The 21,192-nt window shown below is 44.3% G+C and overlaps 1 protein-coding gene across 9 annotated transcripts in view; it reads right to left on the minus strand.

Moving 5' to 3' along the window:
- Positions 1 to 10,537, minus strand: part of TEAD3 (TEA domain transcription factor 3) — an 88,839-nt gene extending 78,302 nt beyond the window's left edge. For 2 of the 9 annotated variants that reach the window (XM_053392914.1, XM_053392913.1), the window contains exon 1: positions 10,170 to 10,535. The gene's annotated coding sequence lies outside the window, so the exon portion shown is untranslated. Of the gene's footprint in view, positions 1 to 10,165 lie in introns of all 9 variants that reach the window. The other 7 variants (XM_053392915.1, XM_053392917.1, XM_053392918.1 and 4 more) reach the window with 5 other exon arrangements.
- Between the last annotated feature and the right edge of the window lie 10,655 nt (positions 10,538 to 21,192).

Genomic DNA, 21,192 nt, shown 5'->3' on the forward strand with positions numbered 1-21,192 from the left:
AATGAAGTGATGACACATGCTGACAATACCCATTTTTTATTTAAAAAAAAAACATTAATGCTTTGCAGCCGCCTTATGGCTTTATTGAAATACCTCTCAACACCAGCGGTCAGAATTAGGAAGCAAACCAGGAAGCTGCCTTACACCAAATCAGACCCACTGATCCATCTAGCTCAGTGTTGTGCATAGTGACTAGCAGCAGATCATCAGGGCTTCGGGCAGAAGTCTTCCCCAGACATTCCTGTAGATGCCGGAGAATGAACCTCAGACTTGAGCTATGGAGCCTTTCTCCAAATTAAATAGAGGCTGGAGGCTTGCTGAGGAGGGATTAAGCCATTAAGGGCTCTGTCCCTCCTGCAACAGGAGCCCACTTCTATGTGGGTGCTCCATGAGTACTCCTCTTAAGTTTCTGTGCTGGTCACAGGGGGATGACGCGCTCCATCCATCTTCATCCATCCATGCTCACGTGCATGTATGCAGTACTTTGTCACCTATGGCTACCAGGCGGATGTTTGAATACACCACTAGAAACATGTGAGGGATGGTATCAAAACTTGTTTTTTTCTTGGAGGGGGTAAATTTATGGAAATAGCAACTGGGTCCCTTGAGTTTGCGGAAATATTTTCAACCTCAGAAAGTTTAATCCGATTGACAACAAGGAATGGATTGCAATATCATCATTTTTAAAATTGCATGGCTAGTCTCTTAGTGTTGGATGATACAGACAAAGATGATAGTTGTGCTACATGACATTCACCTCATTTAAAGCGTTGCAGTGATTAATATCAAAGTGATTTACAATAAAAAAAGTATAACACCATATGGTAAAATCCATATATGCAAGTTTAAAGCAAAATGCATAATACCATATGGTAAAATCCATATAAGCAAGTTTAAAACAAAATATTCCTTCCACCACTCTACTACAGGTGGCAAAATGGTTAACATCAATGGTTACATTCAGACACAAAAAGAAGCATTGCCTCAAGATCTCACACTCCCTCTTCTTTTCAATTTCACATTAACAGCAGTTTAATGTCTTGCCTGAACCCTAAACTGCTGTGAGAGTTAACTATGAGTAGTAAAAAGAAGCCAGCTACATAAGTTATGGTTTGAAGTGGGCTTGTTTCAACTCACCATTGTTAAGTTAACCACTGTTTTTGCAGGTTTAGACAATTTAGGAAGCTGCAGTTAATCTAAAACAGAAATGAAAGCTTCCAAACTCCTCTTTGGGGCCACACTGGAGGGAGGTGCATGAGCCCTGGGGAAGGCTTGTTCTCACAACACTAAATTATGGTTTGTGTTATATCCAAACTAGTCCATTGTCTAGGACCGACTTGCCCATCTTGGTGCCCTCCAAACACCCTTGGTTGTTTTGGGCTGCAACTTCCCTTACCAAGGTTAATGGTAAGGGTTGATGGGAGTTGTATGCCAAAACATCTGGAAGATACCAGGATGGGGAAGACTGATCTATGCACAGGCAAACATAAACACTGCCTAGTATGTTCCCGCCTGCCATTAATATCTTACAAGCAATATCACACAACAAGAGGAATCTTTATCGACGGATTTAACCTGCTTACCTTTGCATAAGAACACAATAGCCCTGTTTTTAGATTACGTACACATGTTGCAACATGTGTCATATGGGGCATACCTCCTGAAAACATTTGCTATATCTACGGTATATCTAAAGCTGCTGCCCAAGTAATTTAAGACACCTTCTGAATCAATTAAATTATGTTAACTGATTAACCCATAAATCAACTAAGTGTTTCAGCCTTTGTTGTTATTGGAGTTTTTCTATTGTTGTTGTTATATAACATTTGTAAGTGTTTTAATCATGTTCTAGCATGTTTCAGCAGAGACCTAAAGTTATAATGACCTGTGTCACATACAAGCAGTGTTTGTGGCCCAATGTGGCAGTAAGCAGATATGTATTCTGGAGATCTGGATTAAAAACAGAACCCAGTAGAGCATCCTGTTCATGTCATCCAAAGGAGGAAAATCTAAATAACTTAGCACTGACATCACCTAGCAAAACTTCACCAATGACTTGTATGGGGGTGGATTTAGATTACTGCCAGGTGTTCATGAAAATCCTAGTCTTAATTCAGTGCTTTAAAAAAAAAAGAGAGGAGTCAAAAATTCACTTCCAATATTTTGCCTTAATTATTTTCACTGGAGAGTGCCGGGGTTCCACAGAGTTCAACTTGTCCTCCCATAATGTTTAACATCTACGCAAAACTACTGGGAGTGGTCATCAGGAGATCTTGTCTGAAGCGTCACCCATACACTGCTGATACCCAGCTTTATCTATAGTTCTCATCAGATAGGTGGGGCTCTGGTTGTCCAGAACTAGTCTTTAAGCATGGTAATGGACTGGATGAAGGTCAACTTGATCCAGACAAGATGGAGGTATTGTTGGCTGGTGTTTCATCCACCCAGGTGAATGGTGTTCAGCTTGCTCTAGATGGAGTTGCACTCTTCCCAAAGGATCAGGCTCATAGTCTGTAGGTACTTATTAATCCAACATTGCCATTAGAGGCTCCAGTGATCTCGGCAGTTTCAGTTTATATCCAACTGTGACCGTACCTGGAGGGAGATCACTTGGCCAAAATTACCCATACTCCTGTAACCCTGTTCATAAGTTATTGCAACACAGTGCTGTCTTTAAAAATGCAGTTCGTCCAGAACATTAACAGGGACTGGACTGCCTTGACTGTAATACACCTGTGCCTTGTCAGCTAAACTGGCCCCTTGTCAGCTTCTGAGTCCAATTTAAAGTGCTGGCTTTTACCTTCAAAGCCCCCAACACCTTGGGACCAGGCTAACTGTAAGACCATCACCTCCCATACGCATCCACCAAAACTTTACTCCAGGCGCCAACGGCAAATGAAGTGAGACCTGCAATCACCAGAGAGGGGGCCTTTTTCCAGCCCAGAGGGGCTGAGGGAACCCAACCAGATGGGTGAGGTATAAATAATAAAAGTTTTATCTATCTCTAATTACAGAATCTTCACAGGGAAGCTTTTTAGCACCAGATTTGTGGTCTTTTCACCACCAGTTGTAGGCCTTTATGTTCACCCGGACCTTTTAAGTAACTTTGGTAATCTGGATCTAATTTTTTAACCCATTTCTAATCGGAGGATGGGGGTGATGAGTTCTGTTCTGTTGTATTTATGTAGTTTCCGCCCTTTAATGGTTTCGTGTTTTCCTTTGTATTAAAGTGGTTTTTTACTTAATCATTTGATGTTGTGCAGAACTTTGTCTTACTGGATAGCATACAAATGTCATAAGGCAGAGGACCTTCTCAGCAGTAGCACCCTCCCTGTGTAATGCCCTCCTTTCAGATGCCAAGGAGATAAAGAACTACACAAATTTTAGAAGACATCTGAAGGCAGCACTGTATCGGGAAGTTTTTAACATTTGATGTTTTATTATGTTTTTATATATGCTGTAAGCCACCCAGAGTGGATGGGGAAACCCAGCCAAATGGGCTGGGTAGAAATAATAAAGTAGAAGTAGTAGTAGTAACAAACAAACAATGAACAAATAAACAAACCTATACATTTTGGTTGAAGAGGCTGGGATCTCCAGATAGCAACAACAGTAATTTATTTTCCTTTATACTACATCCCTGCACAACATTTACTCATGACATTTATTCTGTTGCCCAGTGTTGCACCATTAGGAGGCAATATCATTAGACTTACCCATCGCATTTCACAGGACGTACTTCTGAGTAAATGCCCAAAGCTCAAACTGTTAGATATTTCATCATGTATATCTAATTTCTCTCATCCTACAGTGCCCCTCATTTGATAGCACAAGGCTGTATAAGATTGTGCATCATACTGCAGACATAGGGAACCTCTGGTGCACATGCCAAATTAAGCATGGCAGGGGTTATTTTGCTCTTAATATTGTTTATTGTTGCGGTTCTCAGCTGCCTTGGGAGCGTTTTCTTTTTTTAACTTAAGGGCAACAATGGCTTGCCATGGGTAACAAGGTGAGTGTTAAATTATAAGGCTGACCATCTTGAGTGCATGCAGGAACTGCTTGCAGGTTTCCCATAGGCATCTGGTTGGCCACAGTGGGAACAAAATGCTGGACTAGAAAGGCCTTTGGGCTGATGCAGAAGGGTTCTTCTAACGCCCCTCCAAAATCCTGACAGTTATACCATGGTCCATTACTGCAGAAGGTAGAGGACATGTGTGAGTGCTTTCAATCATTTTGACAGGAAAAAGAGTCAAATGTCTTTGTCCCCACTCAACAGAGTTAGAAAACTAGAGTGCACCCAGCACCACAGGCCACAGCTCAGTGACAGAGTATCTGTGTTGTATGTAAAGGTAAAGAGACCCCTGACCATTAGGTCCAGTCGTGACTGACTCTGGGGTTGCGGTGCTCATCTCGCTTTATTGGCCGAGGGAGCCGGTCTGCAGCTTCTGGGTCATGTGGCCAGCATGACTAAGCCACTTCTGGCGAACCAGAGCAGCGCACGGAAATGCCGTTTACCTTCCCGCCGGAGTGGTACCTATTTATCTACTTGCACTTTGACGTGCTTTCGAACTGCTAGGTTGGCAGGTGCTGGGACCGAGCAACGGGAGCTCACCCCGTCGCAGGGATTGGAACCGCCGACCTTCTGATCAGCAAGTCCTAGGCTCTGTGGTTTAACCCACAGCGCCACCCGCGTCCCGTGTTGTATGTAGCAGGTCCCAAATTCAATCCCTGGCATCTCCAAGTAAGGCTGGCAGACCCCCTGTTTGAAATCCTGGAGAGCTGCTACCAGTCAGTGTAGACCAGGCATGAAGAATGTCCAGGCTATGGGCCAATCAAGAGGTTGATATATGAACTGTCCCACTCACTAGTCAAAGCTGGCTCAAAAAAGTTCCCCATCCTTGGTGCATTCTCAATCATAAACCGAATTCTTCCAAATGTACTCACCTGCATCCAATAATGGTGTTTCTAGAGAAAAGTTAACTATTCGGACTGGAGATTAAATGGCCTTACTTGCCTAAGGTTAGCCACTTTTCAAAACACATTATTTTATTGGAATCATTCAATTAAAAATGTATTACAATTATTATTATTATTTTTTGCATAATACACATCATACATGCCAGTCAATTACAAGAATAGGTTGCACACCTTTTCACTGGTCCTGGCTCTTGTGTAATATGGCTTGTAGACATGAGCAAGCAATGTGCTTATCTCCATGCTATGAAAAGTGTCACCTGTTAATGTCTGCAAATCAATCTGACGTAAGAAGAACTCTGCTGGATCAGACCAAAAGCCCATCTAGACTAGCATCCTGGTTTCATAGTGTGAAATCAGATGTCTGTGGGAAGTCCGCAAGCAGAATATGAGGGCAATCTCTTGTTTAATTTTTATTGAAGCCTACCCTTACACTTTGCCTATATAGCAGATAAATACTAGGTTTTTTTCCTAGTCCATTGGTAGCCCTATACCTGCCTCCGATATCTAGGCCTATCACTGTTCACCATCCCTGATTAAGGTTCAGTGAACTCAGCATTTTTTCTGGTCCAAGGTAACACAGATACACATGGAATTAGATTATATGAAGGATGCACCTGAAATATGGAATATGCATTTGGTAAGTATATGCTGCGGGCAAGGGGAGCCATAATGGCCCCAAATCTCAGGCTCGTGGTATGATTAAAGAAAATACTTTCTGGTCTTAAATATTTTTTATTGTAAACCACATTGATTTTTTTTATGAAACAGTGATCTATAAATATTTTTAAAAACAAACAAACACACACACACCTGCAGGGTCACAGGTCCGCAAACCCCTGCCACAAAGGAACACCAAGTATTTCATATTATAGACATTGAAGAACAAATCTGCACATGGCCTTTTCTGACCTGTGATATTACAATGAGACTGTGAAAGGACCTTGTAACCAGCACTCTATGAATCACATCCAAGTAGGATCAATTCATAATGCATCCCACTCAAGAGTTTGCTCATATGAAGCAAGCCAAATAACAGCAAGGGGGAAAGCTCTCATCTGACATGTCTATATTCGCAAACACAGCAAAAGTAGGGGAGAAGACTCCAGATCCTTGGCACATCCAGTCTCTGCTCTCTACTGAAAGTGCAATTAGGGATGGTCAGTTGCTGTCAATAGGACTGGTGGTTTCTATAAGACAAGCACAGGTCTCACAAGGAAACTAGACCAAGAGCTGTCAAACTTGTTTCACAAAATGTATCAGATTGTGACAATTGCCATTACTTCTAGCTCAGTTTGAAGTCAGACTTCTAGGCAAAAATCACACGGTCCCTGGCAGTTTAAAATGGTTGTGGATGCTTAAGACCAAAACTCTACATCTGCCTGAAAGTAGGTTTAGCATGAGCATGTAGGCTGCCAAAGAAACCAGTCACTTTGCTCCTCCTCTGATGCTGATGCCCTGTGTAAACCAAGTCATTATTTGGCTTAGCACATTGTCTGAACGGGGACTCATGGTTCGTCTCACTGTAGACAAACCGCAAGCTGTAACTAAGATTTGTACTTTGGTTTACAGCTTGTTGCTCTTCTGCAGGAGAGAGACAATAAGTATTCTGCCTTTGAAAATATTAAAGCTAGCAGCTATTTGACTCCCTTTCTGTAACTGGAATATTAATAAAGTGGAAATAAGTTTTAAATGGTGCAGCGGGCATGTAAACTACCAAATACCAACTATTGCCTATCAAAATATACAGCAACTTGTCTACAGCAGCATTTTAACGTGTTTTAACTTCCAAGTTTAAGCAATACTTTTAATCATGTGTTGAGTAAAGTAATGTAAAAACTTTCTAACCGAAGCTATAGATCTTATAATATGAAAGCCAATATGTCTGCAAAATTAAAATGGTGTAGTGAAATTATGGTTTCACATCCAAGAATTTCACAGCTTGAAAAGTTTGTTTTCTTACCAAAAGGTAGGAAGTTTGGGCTTAAGTTTAGTAAGATTTACAGTCACTTCTTCAGGTTCAAAATTGGATTTGGAACTTGCTAATGTGGGAAGTCAGTGGATTTCAGATCCCCACGACACATACGTAGTTTCAACACCAGTGTTAACCCTCCATAAAGAGAGCATTTCTGGAGACACAGAGACCCACAGACATGCATATCATTATGAAGTCTCCAACTGACCTTTTATGACTAGACCTACAGCCTTATATAAATAAGAAAGTATGGAGAAGCTATAAATGACCCAATAATCACCATCTTGCCTTGCATGTTAATATACAGACACTTCTAAGGTTGAAGAGCAGGGCTACAAAGGCAGAACACAGCAGTTGTTGGTGCTAAATGTAATTACTTTGAAACAAAAGGGAGGGAACTTCAAACTTGTTCTTGGGAGGTTTGGGGTGGGTGATATCCTGTAAAAACTCAGAATAGCTCTTTTCTGCTTCCATAATACAAATACATAATAATAAACCATAATATTTCTAGAACAACACAGCAGCCTAATGGCTTTCTGGAAATGAAATATATCACTCCGAGTTTACTAATAAACATTTGGAGGATATCCGCTGGAACTGTGATTGCAATTATTAAGCACTCACTCAAATCAATATATTACAGCATCATCCTAAATACATTTATTCAGAAGAAATTCCTGTTGTTTTCAGTGGGGCTTACTCCCAGATAAGTGTGTATACTGTTTGAGTACACCCATAGGAAATTTGCACTGATTTATGAGGAAATTGGGGTACATGCAATTATACCGTATTTTTCGCTCTATAACACGCACCAGACCATAACACGCACGTAGTTTTTAGAGGAGGAAAACAAGAAAAAAAATATTCTAAACGAAATAGTGGATATATGATTTTTGTGGTTCATGCTGTGGCCACAGACATATGATCTGACAGTGAGTTTGGAGTAGCCCAATGCAAAAATCCTGAGGATCCATGTGGATCCATGCTTTGTAACCACGGAGGAGGGAAGGAAGGGGAACCATGGATCCTCTGCTCACGACTGCAGCAGATCCCCCCCGCCACCCGCAGGCATTCGCTCCATAACACGCACAGACATTTCCCCTTACTTTCTAGGAGGAAAAAAGTGAGTGTTATGGTGCAAAAAATACGGTACTTGGCTGTATGTCTTGCTCACAATCACCATGGGAAAGTTGAAACCTTGCCCACAATCCCTTGCCTCAGTGTCCCAGGACAGGTAAGCGCCTACCCCATACCTAAAAGCAAGTAAAAGCCCTATTATCTTTATGTTTCATCATGGCACAAACTTCACAGCTTAGACAGCTTAAAAGACAATGGTGGAACAATCTCCCCAAAGCAGCATGCCTTTATTTGGGAGGTTATATTTCATGCAGTAGCATATAGTGCAACCCAGGTGCTGTTTTCGAGATAGCTATTCCCTTGAACGGTGTAAGCTCTTGCATGTCTAGGCCTGCAGGACCAACCATACATCCAGCCCTGCAGAGCCATGACCAAACAGCAACCTGCCTGCAAGGCCTCACCATCAGAAAGTGGCCTGGAGTACAAAGTGCCTCCCTCTTAGAAGTCCCATATACAAGAGCTCCTCAATAATGCTTTGCCTTATTCACAGGAGGCTACGTATATGACCTAGAAGAAACTCTCCAGTTTCCCTCGTTAATGTTCCCCTGCACATCCATAAGAACTCTACAAAGAACAGGCAAGCGGCAGCCTCCAAAACATTTCAGCCATTGAGAAAACTATTAAATGGAAGGGAGAAAGGGCCTGACACAGTCCGCCTGCCCTGGTGCAACAACCAAAATACCATGGATTATGACAGACAATAGGAAACCCTCAAGAGACCTCTCTTTTTAGTTCTTTGCCCTCTGATCTCACAGCTTCCCTATTTCTTTGTTAAACCATTAACACTGTAGGTCAGCTGCCCAGAACTAATCAGTCAGAACTGGATCCCCTGTTATGACTGATATAAGGTGGATATTTAACACACTGGTCAAGCCCATCCCATCTTGGGTTTTCAGTATTAACACAGTTGTCATATCCTCTCCCTTCCCCGCTCCCCAGTTAAACTGCTTGTCCTTCTCCCCACCCTCCCCTTCTCTCTTTCTCTCTCTCACACACATCAGTACTATAAACTTCCAAATGTAACTTTCTGCAGTACAACATAAATCTACACATACAACGAATCTACCAAAGCATTTGTTTTTACGCACGTGACCAACGAGTGAGAAACACAGCATTACGCACATAACACACACAAAGGTAATTAATTGAGGAAATGTGTTTGTGCAATCCATGAGTTGTCAACACAGTGGCCCTATGGCCTAGGTTCAAGCTGGCGATAGATACAGGCACACTGGAGAACAAATCCTGCTTTAAAAGACTTCCTCTTGGATGTGAATAAATAATATGAATATTATAAGATTTTAAAAAACTCACAACGTCCCTAAGATCAACACTGTGATGCCCGAGAGACCATAAAGATTATATAACCTATTTTTATACAGAGATATATGCTCCATTCTAGTTATCAATATACAGTCTGGATCATACACACGAAAGCCCTTTTGGCAGACGGACAGGCTCTGATTACAACCAACTGGGACGGACAAAGCATAACTATATATAAGGAGGAAATTAATCCAGCTCTGTTACAGGCCACGGACTTCAAAACTTGAAACGGAGCAGGAACCATGGCTCGACGTCAGGCATCTCTGAGTGTACCCCCAAAAGGACAGTGTAGGATTTGTTGTTTTTCGTTTTTCTTTTAAGGGTTTGGAGCTCCCAGCAAAGCTCGCTGAGAGAAGGGAAACTTGCCCCCAAGGAAAGAGTAGCTGCCCAAGACAGGCTCCATAGACATAAAGTGGTGGATACAACGTTCTTTCCCAGAGGAAAACCGCAACAAGGCATGGCTGAAACCCGGGGGGGGAGCAAGGGGGTAGAAAGAAAATGGGCTCCCCCTCCTTCAACTTTTCTCTTCCTAGCGTGACCAATTCCATGGGCGGGAGAAAGGGGGGGTCGAGGTTTGGGTCTGGGGGTGGATAAATATGGGAAGGGGCAGGGGGCGGGGAAACTCCCCCCGCAGCCCGGGACATCTGTGTGGGAAAAGGGGGGCGCAGTAGAGACGAATCCTCTCCTTCCTCTCCCGGAGAGTTTCCAAGGCCGGGATGGGAGCGCTCGCCCGCCCGCTTGCTTGCTTACTTACTCCGTGCTCCGTCCGGGGAAGGGTGGGTGGTGGTCCCGCCGGTGCAGCCGCTTGAGACTCTGGATCGTTTGGGTGAGGGGGGGGGAGAAGGTGACAGGGCAGCAGGAAGAGGGGGGAGGCGCGGCTGGCTGGCTGGCTGGGTGAGGAATCCGCCGCGCACGGAAAGGAGCTCTAGCCGGGCGCCGAGCAAGAGCGACGGGAAAGTTTGTGCGAAGGAGGGAGGAGCAGAAACTTGGAAAGGGAGAGAAAGAAGGAGGGAGGGAAGGAAGGAGAGCAGGAGCCGTCAGCCCCCGCCCTTCTCGCCGATGGACAGCCTCCTCCTTCCGCGACCATCTCTGGGGGAGGAGACCTGAGGAAGAGGGTCGTCCCCCCACCCCGCGCCTTCGCTTTCAGGGGGGGGGAGTTTTTCTGCCGGAGGCAGGACGGGAGGGAGGCTGGAAGTAAACTGGATGCGTTTACTGGAAAAGGCTGGATCATTAGGGCCAACCACCTTCTTCTAATAAAAAAAGGGGGGAGTCTGTTTGCAAGGGGGAATCATGTCCGGTGGGTACATAAGGCGGAGTGGACTTCGTGGTCAAATGTTGAATGGGGCCCCAAAGAGTTATCTTTCTTCCCTTGAGGGAGTAATGCATGGCTTGAGACAGAGCGTTTGACTTCAGCCGTGAAGCTCCAGGTTCAAATCCCGCTTTCGCTAGGAAGTTCAGCGTGTGACCCTTCGGACTGACACTTAAACAAATGTTGGGATGCGGGACGGCGGGGTGGGGAGTGGAGAGCTAGCGGGGTACACTATACACACTCAGGACCGAGTTCCTTGGAGGGAGGCTCGGCTCTAAAATGTAATTTTTAAAAAACGGGAGAGAGATCCAGGCCTACTTTTGAATGTGGCAACATGCGCATTTGCGCAGCACTCCAAGGCGAGTTTGCTTTCCTTGTTAGCATGCGTAGGATTTGGAGGCTGCAGGTTTGGAGAACTTGGTTTTGTTTTTACTCTTGCGTGAGAGGAAGCCGTGGGATGAATGGTCTCTTTGGGGTAACTAACAGCAACTTTTCCAGAAGGGATGAGCTGAAGTTGTGGGGGCGCCCGCCTGCCCCCTCTCCCAGGCGCAGCCCAGAGGAACGCCTGAGCGCGGAGGTCGTCCTGGGCAGGCAGAACCTGTCTGCGAACAGGTTGGGCGGGTGGCGACCGCCTCGTCTCTCCTTCAGCCCCGGGCAAGGAGTGGCAGGGAGAGCGCAGGGGGGCTAAGCGACCCGCCCGCCCGCCTGTGTCGGGGGCGGGCGGAGGCCCGGCTGCACTGGGAGTCGCCCTCCGCTGGAGGAGGCGCGTTGCCGGATCTCAGACCAGCAGCCCCTCCTGCCCTGAAATCTCAGCCTCAGCGCTCGGCTGCTGACGTCACGGGCGGAGGAGTGGCCTTCTCGCTTCCCCAGCCGGCCATCGCGGCTCCTCCGCCGAGCCTCCCGCTGCAGCGACTCCTAGGGGTCACGGGGCGCCAAGGACGCCGCTCCCTCGGAACCGCTCGATTGCAAACCGACCAAGCCGCAGTCGGCAATAGAGGAAGTCGGTCAGACTTTTCAAATCTTATTTTCTTCCTCTCTTCGCCAAGGGGCGGGCTGCAGGAAACGGATCCGACATGGGGTGGGGTGGAGGGGGAAACAAAATCTCCTCGCGCGCGCGCTCCTGCTTCAGTGGCCGCCCGGCCTTTTTTCAAACGAGCGAAAAAACGCGGGTTATAAAACGCAGAGGCTTAGGAAGCGATGCGGAATTTGCGGCACACGTGCAAATGCAATCGGTTGAATCCCCATTTTATAAGGATTCTGGAGAACAGTCGCGCTTGGAAGAGTCGCTTTTGAAGTACTGCATTTGAGCACGAAAAAGAGGTGTCGCCACTTCGCTTTTTTTGTCCGTGTTTCTCATTACGTCCCAGCCCGTGATCGTCCTTCTTTCCGCCCTCAAGTGTCCCAGAGTCTCCTGCGCTCTCCTCGCACACCTCTGCCCGTTCTCCTTTCCAGACCCTCAGCCCGAAATTCATCTAGCCAATGCATCCCCCCCGCTTCCTTAACACATCGCCTCATAAAACCCATCGATGAATTCTATGGAAGGCCACAGCTGACTGGAACCTGGATGCCTCCCTCGGGAATATTGCAGACCGCTTCCCCTGAACGACCAACTTTTATAAACTCGGTCCTCTTTCCCCAACAAGTGCTTTTATTTGTGGAGGCAGAAGGAAAGGCAAGCAACTAGTACTAGTATTCTTCCCACCTGCTCCATAAGAAGTAGATCATACACATACCTTCCAACATTTCTCCGATGAAAATATGGGTCAACAATAATAATTCTACTATTTATATTCCCCCCCCCCATCTGACTGGGTTGCCCCAACCACTTTGGCCGGCTTCTAACATACATAAAAACAGAATAAAACACTGCTTATCCTCCACTTTTGAAATTCAGCTTGCTTGGAGGGGCGTCTCTTTTGCTTATGTTGTTTCTAGCTCTTGGAACAGGATCCTTCCTTGCAATGCTACTCAGACCTCTTCAGGGGCAGAGATCACAAATGGAGATTTATATAGGACATCTTCACCATCTACCAGCTCAGAGGCCTTCCCCTAGTTAAGAGTCACCTCAGTGACATTGATGGGTAATAGATTAAGGATAAAGGATGCACAATCAACATGTGGAACTTGTACAATGATCTAAGGTGTGCTCACTTAGCATCCCACATGAGGGGCAGCAGGATCACACCCACTGGTCATGCCACACTGCCATACTAACTGGTCGAGACCCATGGCAGCTGCACATTCAGCTCTAATGAGCAGAGGCCTTACGCATGCATATATAAGGGCTCCTTCATGCAGGTAGTTCTGTTTGCACCTGGGGTCCTTTGCACTAACACCAAATGTGAAGTCACTGATTACACTGGGATTGGGGGGGGGCATGGCCAGCATGTACATTCCTCTGCCTTTCATGCATGTGATGATTGCATGGGAGGGTGTTGTGTGTGAACGCCCCATTAGTAACAGTCACTGGTTAGATAGAGGCTTTAAAAAGTTGTCTGCTCCAGGCCCCTGTCACTCATGGATCATCTCCTTTTAAATTTCAAACCATTACCCATTTAGGACATGGGTGGTGCTGTGGTCTAAACCACTGAGTCTCTTGGGCTTCCCGATCAGAAGGTTGGGGATTTGAATCCCTGCGACGGGGTAAGCTCCCATTGTTCTGTCCCAGCTCCTGCCAACCTAGCAGTTCGAAAGCATGCCAATGCAAGTAGATAAATAGGTACCGCTGAGGCGGAAAGGTAAACGGCGCTTCCTTGCGCTCTGGTTTCCGTTACGGTGTTCTGTTGTGCCAGAAGCGGTTTAGTCATGCTGGCCACATGACCCGGAAAGCTGTCTGTGAACAAATGCTGGCTCGATCGGCCTCAAAGCAAGATGAGCGCCGCAACCCCATAGTCGCCTTTGACTGGACTTAACTGTCCAGGGGTCCTTTACCTCTTTCTTACCTTACCATTACCTATTCAATTTTGGAATAAGATCCACTGAGTATTTACTCCCGAGGACTGCATGGTTAAAGGCACAATTCAGGTACAGGTTTTGATGTTGCTTTGGGTCAACGCTCTTTTCAGAGATCCATTTTGCTTAATGGGTGCTGCTCTTTTTTCCCTTGCATTTTCAGGATCAGCTGTTTCCATTTCCAAATTATAAAATAAAAGAGCTGTATTTAATAATGCTATAAATAATATTTCCATATAGCTGCTATATCCTAGGCAAAAAATAACTACAGCTCTATAGAACGAAGTACTTTCCCCTGAATAGTTCAAAACAATTTCTTTTAAAAACTTTACTGGATGTAAAATGCCCTTAAATTCACAGAGACAAAATTCATGATGTAATGCCAGTAAAGGATCCCTCTCCCTATTAAAAAAAGGTTGAGATTAGTTAATTCTAAGTCTGTCTGCAGCTGTTTCCAACTATATCATTTTACTGTGATCTGTTATAAATGATGCAGTGAGTTCAAAATGCCCTAATCACCTTTCTAATTGATTAATGCCCAAAGCCAGGGTAAAGAGGTGCATCTTCAGTATTCGCCAAAAGCTGGCATATATAGTGAAGGCGCCAGATGTCTCCCAGGCCACCACCCCCAGAGCTTCTGAGGGCAGTGGAACAACCAAGAGGGTTGTTGGTTGTTGTTAGCAGATAACATGGTCTGTAGGGAAAGAGGTGGTCTTTCATGTATGTGGGGACTGAGTCCTTCAGGGCTGGAATGAGCAAGGCTAAAAGCTGCAAAGGTCTGTGTGATCAGGAATACAGAAGCTGAGGGGGAAGAAACAGCAAGGTTAGGTGCTAGCAAGCAGGGAAAACCGGAGAGGTTAGGGGGAAGAAAAAGAAAGAGTCGGATGACGCTGGGAGGAGGCAGCAATAACTATTTCTCTGCTCTTTTCCCTCTAGTTTGCTATTATCGTTATGTGATTCATGATAAAAATTAGGGACTGAGGACTCGTCAAGTTGATCAGTCAGTATATGCTATCCCTGTGCAGTTTAAGTCCGTTTTCAAAGACTATTGCGAATTCCTCCTCTTTTTTATTTTAATAGGGCAAATGTGTGCTCTGGCTCAGAAGAGGCAGAAGTATTGCAGCCTTAAGGACACTAAATGTGAAGAAGTTCATGCAACAGCAGAGCACTGCTGGTGGGGGGGGGAGGTGTGTTGCATACACCAGTTGTTGTTTTTATGGTTAGATTTATGTTCCTGGAATGGGGAGCTCTCGGCCCCTAAAGCAATAAATAAAATGACCCCAAATGACACAGGCCAGGGTGTGGGAGTTGTGTCAGTCATCATCACCCTTCATATAACAGGCAGGATCCATTAGGTGCTCCTTTGGAATGGGAGATTACATTCTAAACGGCAGTCACAATTGCACACAACTCCTGCACTATTTGGGAAAGGATTGCCTATTTTTCCAAGTGCAAATTAGTGTGCTTTGAATGCCTAGAAAATGCAAATCGCCCAGAAAGAGAAGTGCTAGCTTGAGGGAAGACCTCAAAATCACATGCAACAAATGAGTAACAACCAGTTAGGTGTTTTTCTTATTCTGGATTCCCATGGTCAAATGGAGGTCCCCTGCATTAGAAGGTGATGCGTATTACTTCCCTTACTTCAGCTGGGTAAGCCAGCCCAACTGTGTATAGAGGCCCTCTGGCCCCTCTTTTTGCTGATGTCTACCCCAAAGTCCTGCCCTGATGACACCACTTTTCTTATTACACCAGTATGCAAAGGAAATTGTGCCACCTGAGCTCCCTTCAATGCACCTTAGTATGTGGAAACATGGTGTTTCCACATGTCTAACATGGTATTTATGTGGAAGCCTTTCATCAAGGGAGGGGGCCCTCCAGGAGCTGTCAGTCTTCATCTCCCAGCGTCCCTGACCATTGGCCATGCTGGCTGGGTGTGATAGGAGCTGAAGTCTACCAACAGCTGGGGGGGGCACAGGTTATCCATCCCTGTCTTATTCCTCATGGGAAATAGGGAAAGGAAAGAGAACTTGGAAGCCAGTGCCTTTGAGGCCGTTGCAAAAATAGGGATGGCAAGGCAGCAATGAGTGGGCGAAGGAGAGGGAGTGGTAAGGTGTGAGATGTAGACACAACAAGGTCAAAAAAGAAATTAGGTCAGAGCTGTTGTCAGTGTGAAGGGTTATTGTACAGAACTTCTTGTCCGCCACTTACAAACCATTGTAATTAAGTGGTGTATGAATGGCTGAAATAAAGAAGAGGCACGGACAGAATGGACTGTAACAGAGAAGGGGAACTATGGCCCTTCAGGCATGGGTTGGACTATAACTCCCATCATCCTTGACCCTTGGGCCAAGCTGTCTGGGCTTGATGGAAACTCTCATTCAGCAGCATATGGAAGGCCATGAGTTTCACATCAGTGGACTGGAACCCTAGGTAGCAATATCAACACAAGATCATTTTAAAAGAACATTTGGGTTTTGTCATTTTTCAGTCTTGGTTGATTGATAACATTTATAAGTTCACCCTTCATCAAAAGGTCCCAGGGCATAGGGCCCATAAGGCAAGGTGAGGCGGTGGCACATCCAACTCCTGCGCTTGTTGACCACTGCCGCCTCCTCCAGTGTGTGCCTGCACACCCTTCTCATTGATTTCTGGTTTTGCTGCACCCCCCCCCCAATTTTGAACAAGCAGTGAACAAGGCTTAGTTAGTTGGGTTAAACCCAAAAGCCATTAGCCTGCCATTAGCTCAACCTTATGCAGAAAGAGTGGGCTGAAAGTGTTGTAATAATAGGCCTTCTGGTGACAGTACCAGGACTCATCTGTTTCTCACTGATCCAGAAACACCACCCAGGCATCCTATTCCTGTCCATTACATGTCCACAGAGACAGGTTCTGGGAGTGGGATAATGCAACAACTTCCTAATTTCTTTTTTTATAACACCTTTTTATTTTGTTAATGTTCTAGTTTTGTATATCACTTCAATATTTTAAAATATTAAGCAGATTTGAAGTGTTTTAAAATACATTCATAAATAAAGTCAGGTGTGAATTTAAACGATAATGATTATTTTCAATAACAAAACGTGGAATTAAAGTTTGTCATTGCATTTTCTTCAAGTTATTTTGAGCCTTATTTAATTTCCTACACATATATCAATTCCATCCATCAAATGTGTGGCATGTTAGGGATGTGCTATTATACCATGTGTACATGTCACTTGAATAGGTCACCAGTTGGGACTTTGTGCTACTTGCCCAAACAGTGAAACTGTCAACTATGCAAGTACATATGTTGTACATATATGGAATTTATGTTGTTTGCTCTTCAGCTTGAGAAGTGTAAATGTAAATGTGTGAAACCTCTGGAGGTGATAAAAACGTGTAAGACTTGAGTTGGCTTTGATTGAGATAAAAACATTAATCACATCAGTTAGTCAGTGCCCAGTCACCATCCTTTCAAATTTAAGATAATTATGCTGCATGGAAACAACGTCAAAGCATTTGTGAAGCTGACATGATACATGTTTTCTTATATTACAGAGAATTGGGAAACAGTGCTTTAGGTGGGGAACCTATGGCCCTCCAATGTTGTTGAAGCCCTACTCCCATCTGCCCCAGCCAGCCTGACCAATGGTCAGAGATAATGGAAGCTGAAGGATTATGGATTCCTTGTTCTTGCTTTAGATGATAATAGAATAGAATAGAATAGAATAGAATAGAATAGAATAGAATATCTACAAAACTGGACCCAGTTGTTGATAATCACTTCTTTTATATTACACATATTCATTTTAATAAGAACACACAGAAATGTCTATGCCAGATTTCCAATCATTGCAGAGAATGAAGTGGTGCTAACTATAGTAGAAGCCAGAGGAACCAAATTTCATTTTTGTTTTCTAAGCTTTCCTCTTTAAGTCAGTAATTTCACTGAGTAATACAGTGCATACATCTTACTGTTTCCCTTCTTGAAGAATTACCCAGGGATGCAATATCTTGGGTTTATTTCCCAGTCTAAATGCTGCCCCAGTGAGAGATGGGTAGGAACTCGGTCGAAAACCATTTCGTTGTTTTAATCAGTTGAATGTCCTGTTTTCTTTACAAAGGTATTTGGTTAAATTGAACATTCTAATCATCCTTACTGTTCACTTTTGTTTGTTTTATGATAGAGTCATTAATCTGTTTATGATATTTATTGGACCTGTTTTTATGGATTCTCCTGTGTGTGTGTAATTTCATTGTTCCCTGCTGTGGAATTGGAATATTTAGTGAAGTGTGGGCTATAAATACTAGCACTACCACCACAAATACTGCTGCTACTACTACTACTAAATGCACTTGTCAGATGTAACAGTGAGCACTACTACCACTGCTGCTGCTGCTATTACTACTACTACTACTACTACTACTACTACTACCACTACGACTATTAAATGCACTGATCAGACCTAACAGTGAGCATGGTGCTTGACAATGATTGTCCTTCTTGTTGACGTCCCTGTCCAACTCCTCTTGCTTGATATATTCCTGGCTAACTCATGAGGCACTCTGTGTTTCATTCTGCCTTAATTCCTGCCATGTAGGAAGCAGCAGGAGAATAGCAGGAAGTTGCAAGAGTCAGATACTGAGAAGAGGAAGGGCACTGGCACAGACTCTTGGACAGACCAATATAGCTCTACCGTACAACCAGAAGCCATGAACACCGAATGACAGTAAAAGGTTGGCTCTGAGTTCCTGTCACTTTTCCTTGCAAAAGTAGGAGACTGCTACCTCCTTTCTTACATACCCTCACCTCCCACTTCGGTTTCTCTTCATAAGCAACACGTATCCTTTGATGACTGCTTATAAATTCAGGGGTAGTAGACACTACAGAAGAAAAAACTGTGTGTACATCTCTCAGGGTCAGTTCATATCATCCAAGGATAAGGGTCTCCTTGCCCTTCTTGCCTGTTTTGTCATACAGATTTATCCTCTGGCTTCCAGCAACAGTGGCCTTAGGCTGCTGGGAGTTGAGAAATTCCCATTTATATTGCAAATGAGAAGCAGGAGGTAGCCAGAGATGGTGGTTCTGAGATCAGGTGCATGGTGGAGTGGGTTGCTAGAAAAACAATTTCTTCTAATCCATCCTGTTGTTAGGGGAGGCATTCAGAAATGAGAGTGTGCCAATTGTTTTGCCCCTGTTGAGGCTATATTTCCGAGGGAAGCTAAGCAGGATTAGGTCGAGGCGTTTCTTGGTTGGAGGAGGCAGCCATCAAGGGAAGAAAGCATCAATGGGAAGGCCAAACTGTTGCAGGAAGTGCTTGGTGGCAGTGACTCAGAAGGTGTGGTGCTCTTCTTTGTGAGTCACTTTGTCGCACTTTGCAAGAGTATCGATGAGGGCTTTGATGATTTTTCCCCAGAAGCTGCTGGGAGGATACATGTCCTCATGGGGCTTCCTGTGATGGTTTTATTTATGAATGGATGTGCTTCAATTTGGTTAGGATGCTGGAGTGGTTTAAGTACCTTCAAGCCTTATTTTTTTCTGGGTTTCAGTTGGACAGAGTGAGAGCCTTTACTTCCTGTCCTTATGCCTTTGTGTGGTGTTAATTGTGGGATGGCAGATGTCTTCTAAGCCATGATGAATCATCCAAGTAGGCGTGGAAGGAAGGTTGAAAGATGTTTTGTACATGTGAGCTGTAATTAATTGTTATTGTTAGTCTTATTAATTGCCAAAAGGAAGACACCTAGCAGGCAGAGCCTTGAAGGTTTCTGACATCTTTCCCCCCTCCCCCTCCCCCTCCATCTTTAATATGGATCCAGCCTAGGACCCTCGTACCTACGGGACCACCTCTCCTGGTATGTCCCACAGAGAAATTTACGGTCTGCAAATAAAAACATCCTAAAGATCCCAGGCCACAGAGAAGTTAGGCTGGCCTCAACTAGAGCCAGGGCTTTCTCGGCTGCGGCTCCAATCTGGTGGAACGCTCTGTCACAAGAGACTAGGGCCCTGCGGGACCTGACATCTTTCCGCAGGGCCTGCAAGACAGAGCTGTTCCACCAGGCCTTTGGTCAGGGCACAGCCTGACCCCCTCCTCTGGCAATCTGCACAGAATTTTGCTTGATGGTTGCCATTAATTTGATTTTAATTTGATTTTAATTAATTTTATAATGAATGTTTTTAGAATGTTGGACTATTTTGATTGTTGTTAGCCGCCCTGAGCCCAGCTTCGGCTGGGGAGGGCGGGATATAAATAAAATTTATTATTATTATTATTATTATTATTATTATTATTATTATTATTTGGGTTACCCGTTAGGAAATTAGGGTTACCTACATAGGTGCTTTATCATAGACAACACTTACACTTTTTAAAAATCCCTCTCCTAAACTTTCCATTTATTTATAACATTTATATGGAGACAACATTGGGAAGTTAGTGCTCTCCTCCCTAGTAAAAATTCCTTTGTGCACATTACTCCTGAGTGATGAGGATGGCGAAATTATTTTGCAAGGTCTAGAAAGGTATTTGGGGATGGTTTCCCACTTCCACACCCCAGCTTCTACTCTACACACCAGTTTGTGCACCAGTAAAGTTTCCAAACTATTGCTGTTTTCAGATGGGATCCAGGCAAATTCAAGCTGCACAATTATAGTTGATTGGGAGGCCTTGTGCAATAAACCCATTTCCTCAAAAGATCAGACATTTTTCTCTAAAGAAAGTGATGAGGAAAAGCATTGGGGAGTATAGATAACACTTGTTTTGATGCAGTGTCATCTAACCTTCCCAGACACAAATGAGAATAAATGCTAATTAAATAGTCAACACGGCCTAATCTCTCTGCAAACAAATCAGGGGAAATGTTTTTTAAAATGGTCTCCTGGAATCGACTTTTGTCTTAACTAAAAAGAAGCCTAAGTACCGTATGTTTAACAGCATTTATTAGCATTATTCCCTTGTTACTCTTGGCTTCCCATCGTAAGTTGGACTGTAAGCTTTTAGAGGACGGATCTGTGCTTTGTTTTTGGTGCACTGTAAAATGCAGTAATTGCCTTTTTTTTAAATTACCAGCAGAATTATCTTTAGCATACAAGGAGTGTGGCTTTGTCCTCTGGTAGAATCAATAATAGAATTGTAGTATTGGAGGGGACCCTAAGGTTCATCTAGTCCAACCCCCTACAGGGCAGGTATCTCAACTAAAGCATTCATGACAGATGGCCATCCAACCTCTGCTTAAATACCTCCAATGAAGGAAAGTCCCCCACCTTCTGAAGGGGTCCGTTCCACTGCCAAACAGCTCTTACCGCCAGAAAGTGCTTCCTGATGTTTAGTTGGAATCTCCTGTCTTGTAACTTGAATCCATTGGTTTGGGTCCTAGCCTCCAGAGCAGGATAAAACAAGCTTGCTCTGTCTTTTATGTGACAGCCATTTAGATATTTGAAGATGGCTATTGTATCTCCTCTCAGTCTCTTCTTTTCCAAGCTAAACATAGTGAACTCTCTCAACTGTTCTTCATAAGGCTTGGTTTTCAGACCCTTGAT

This window comes from Podarcis raffonei, chromosome 6 (assembly GCF_027172205.1).
Source record: "Podarcis raffonei isolate rPodRaf1 chromosome 6, rPodRaf1.pri, whole genome shotgun sequence".
NCBI lineage: Eukaryota > Metazoa > Chordata > Lepidosauria > Squamata > Lacertidae > Podarcis > Podarcis raffonei.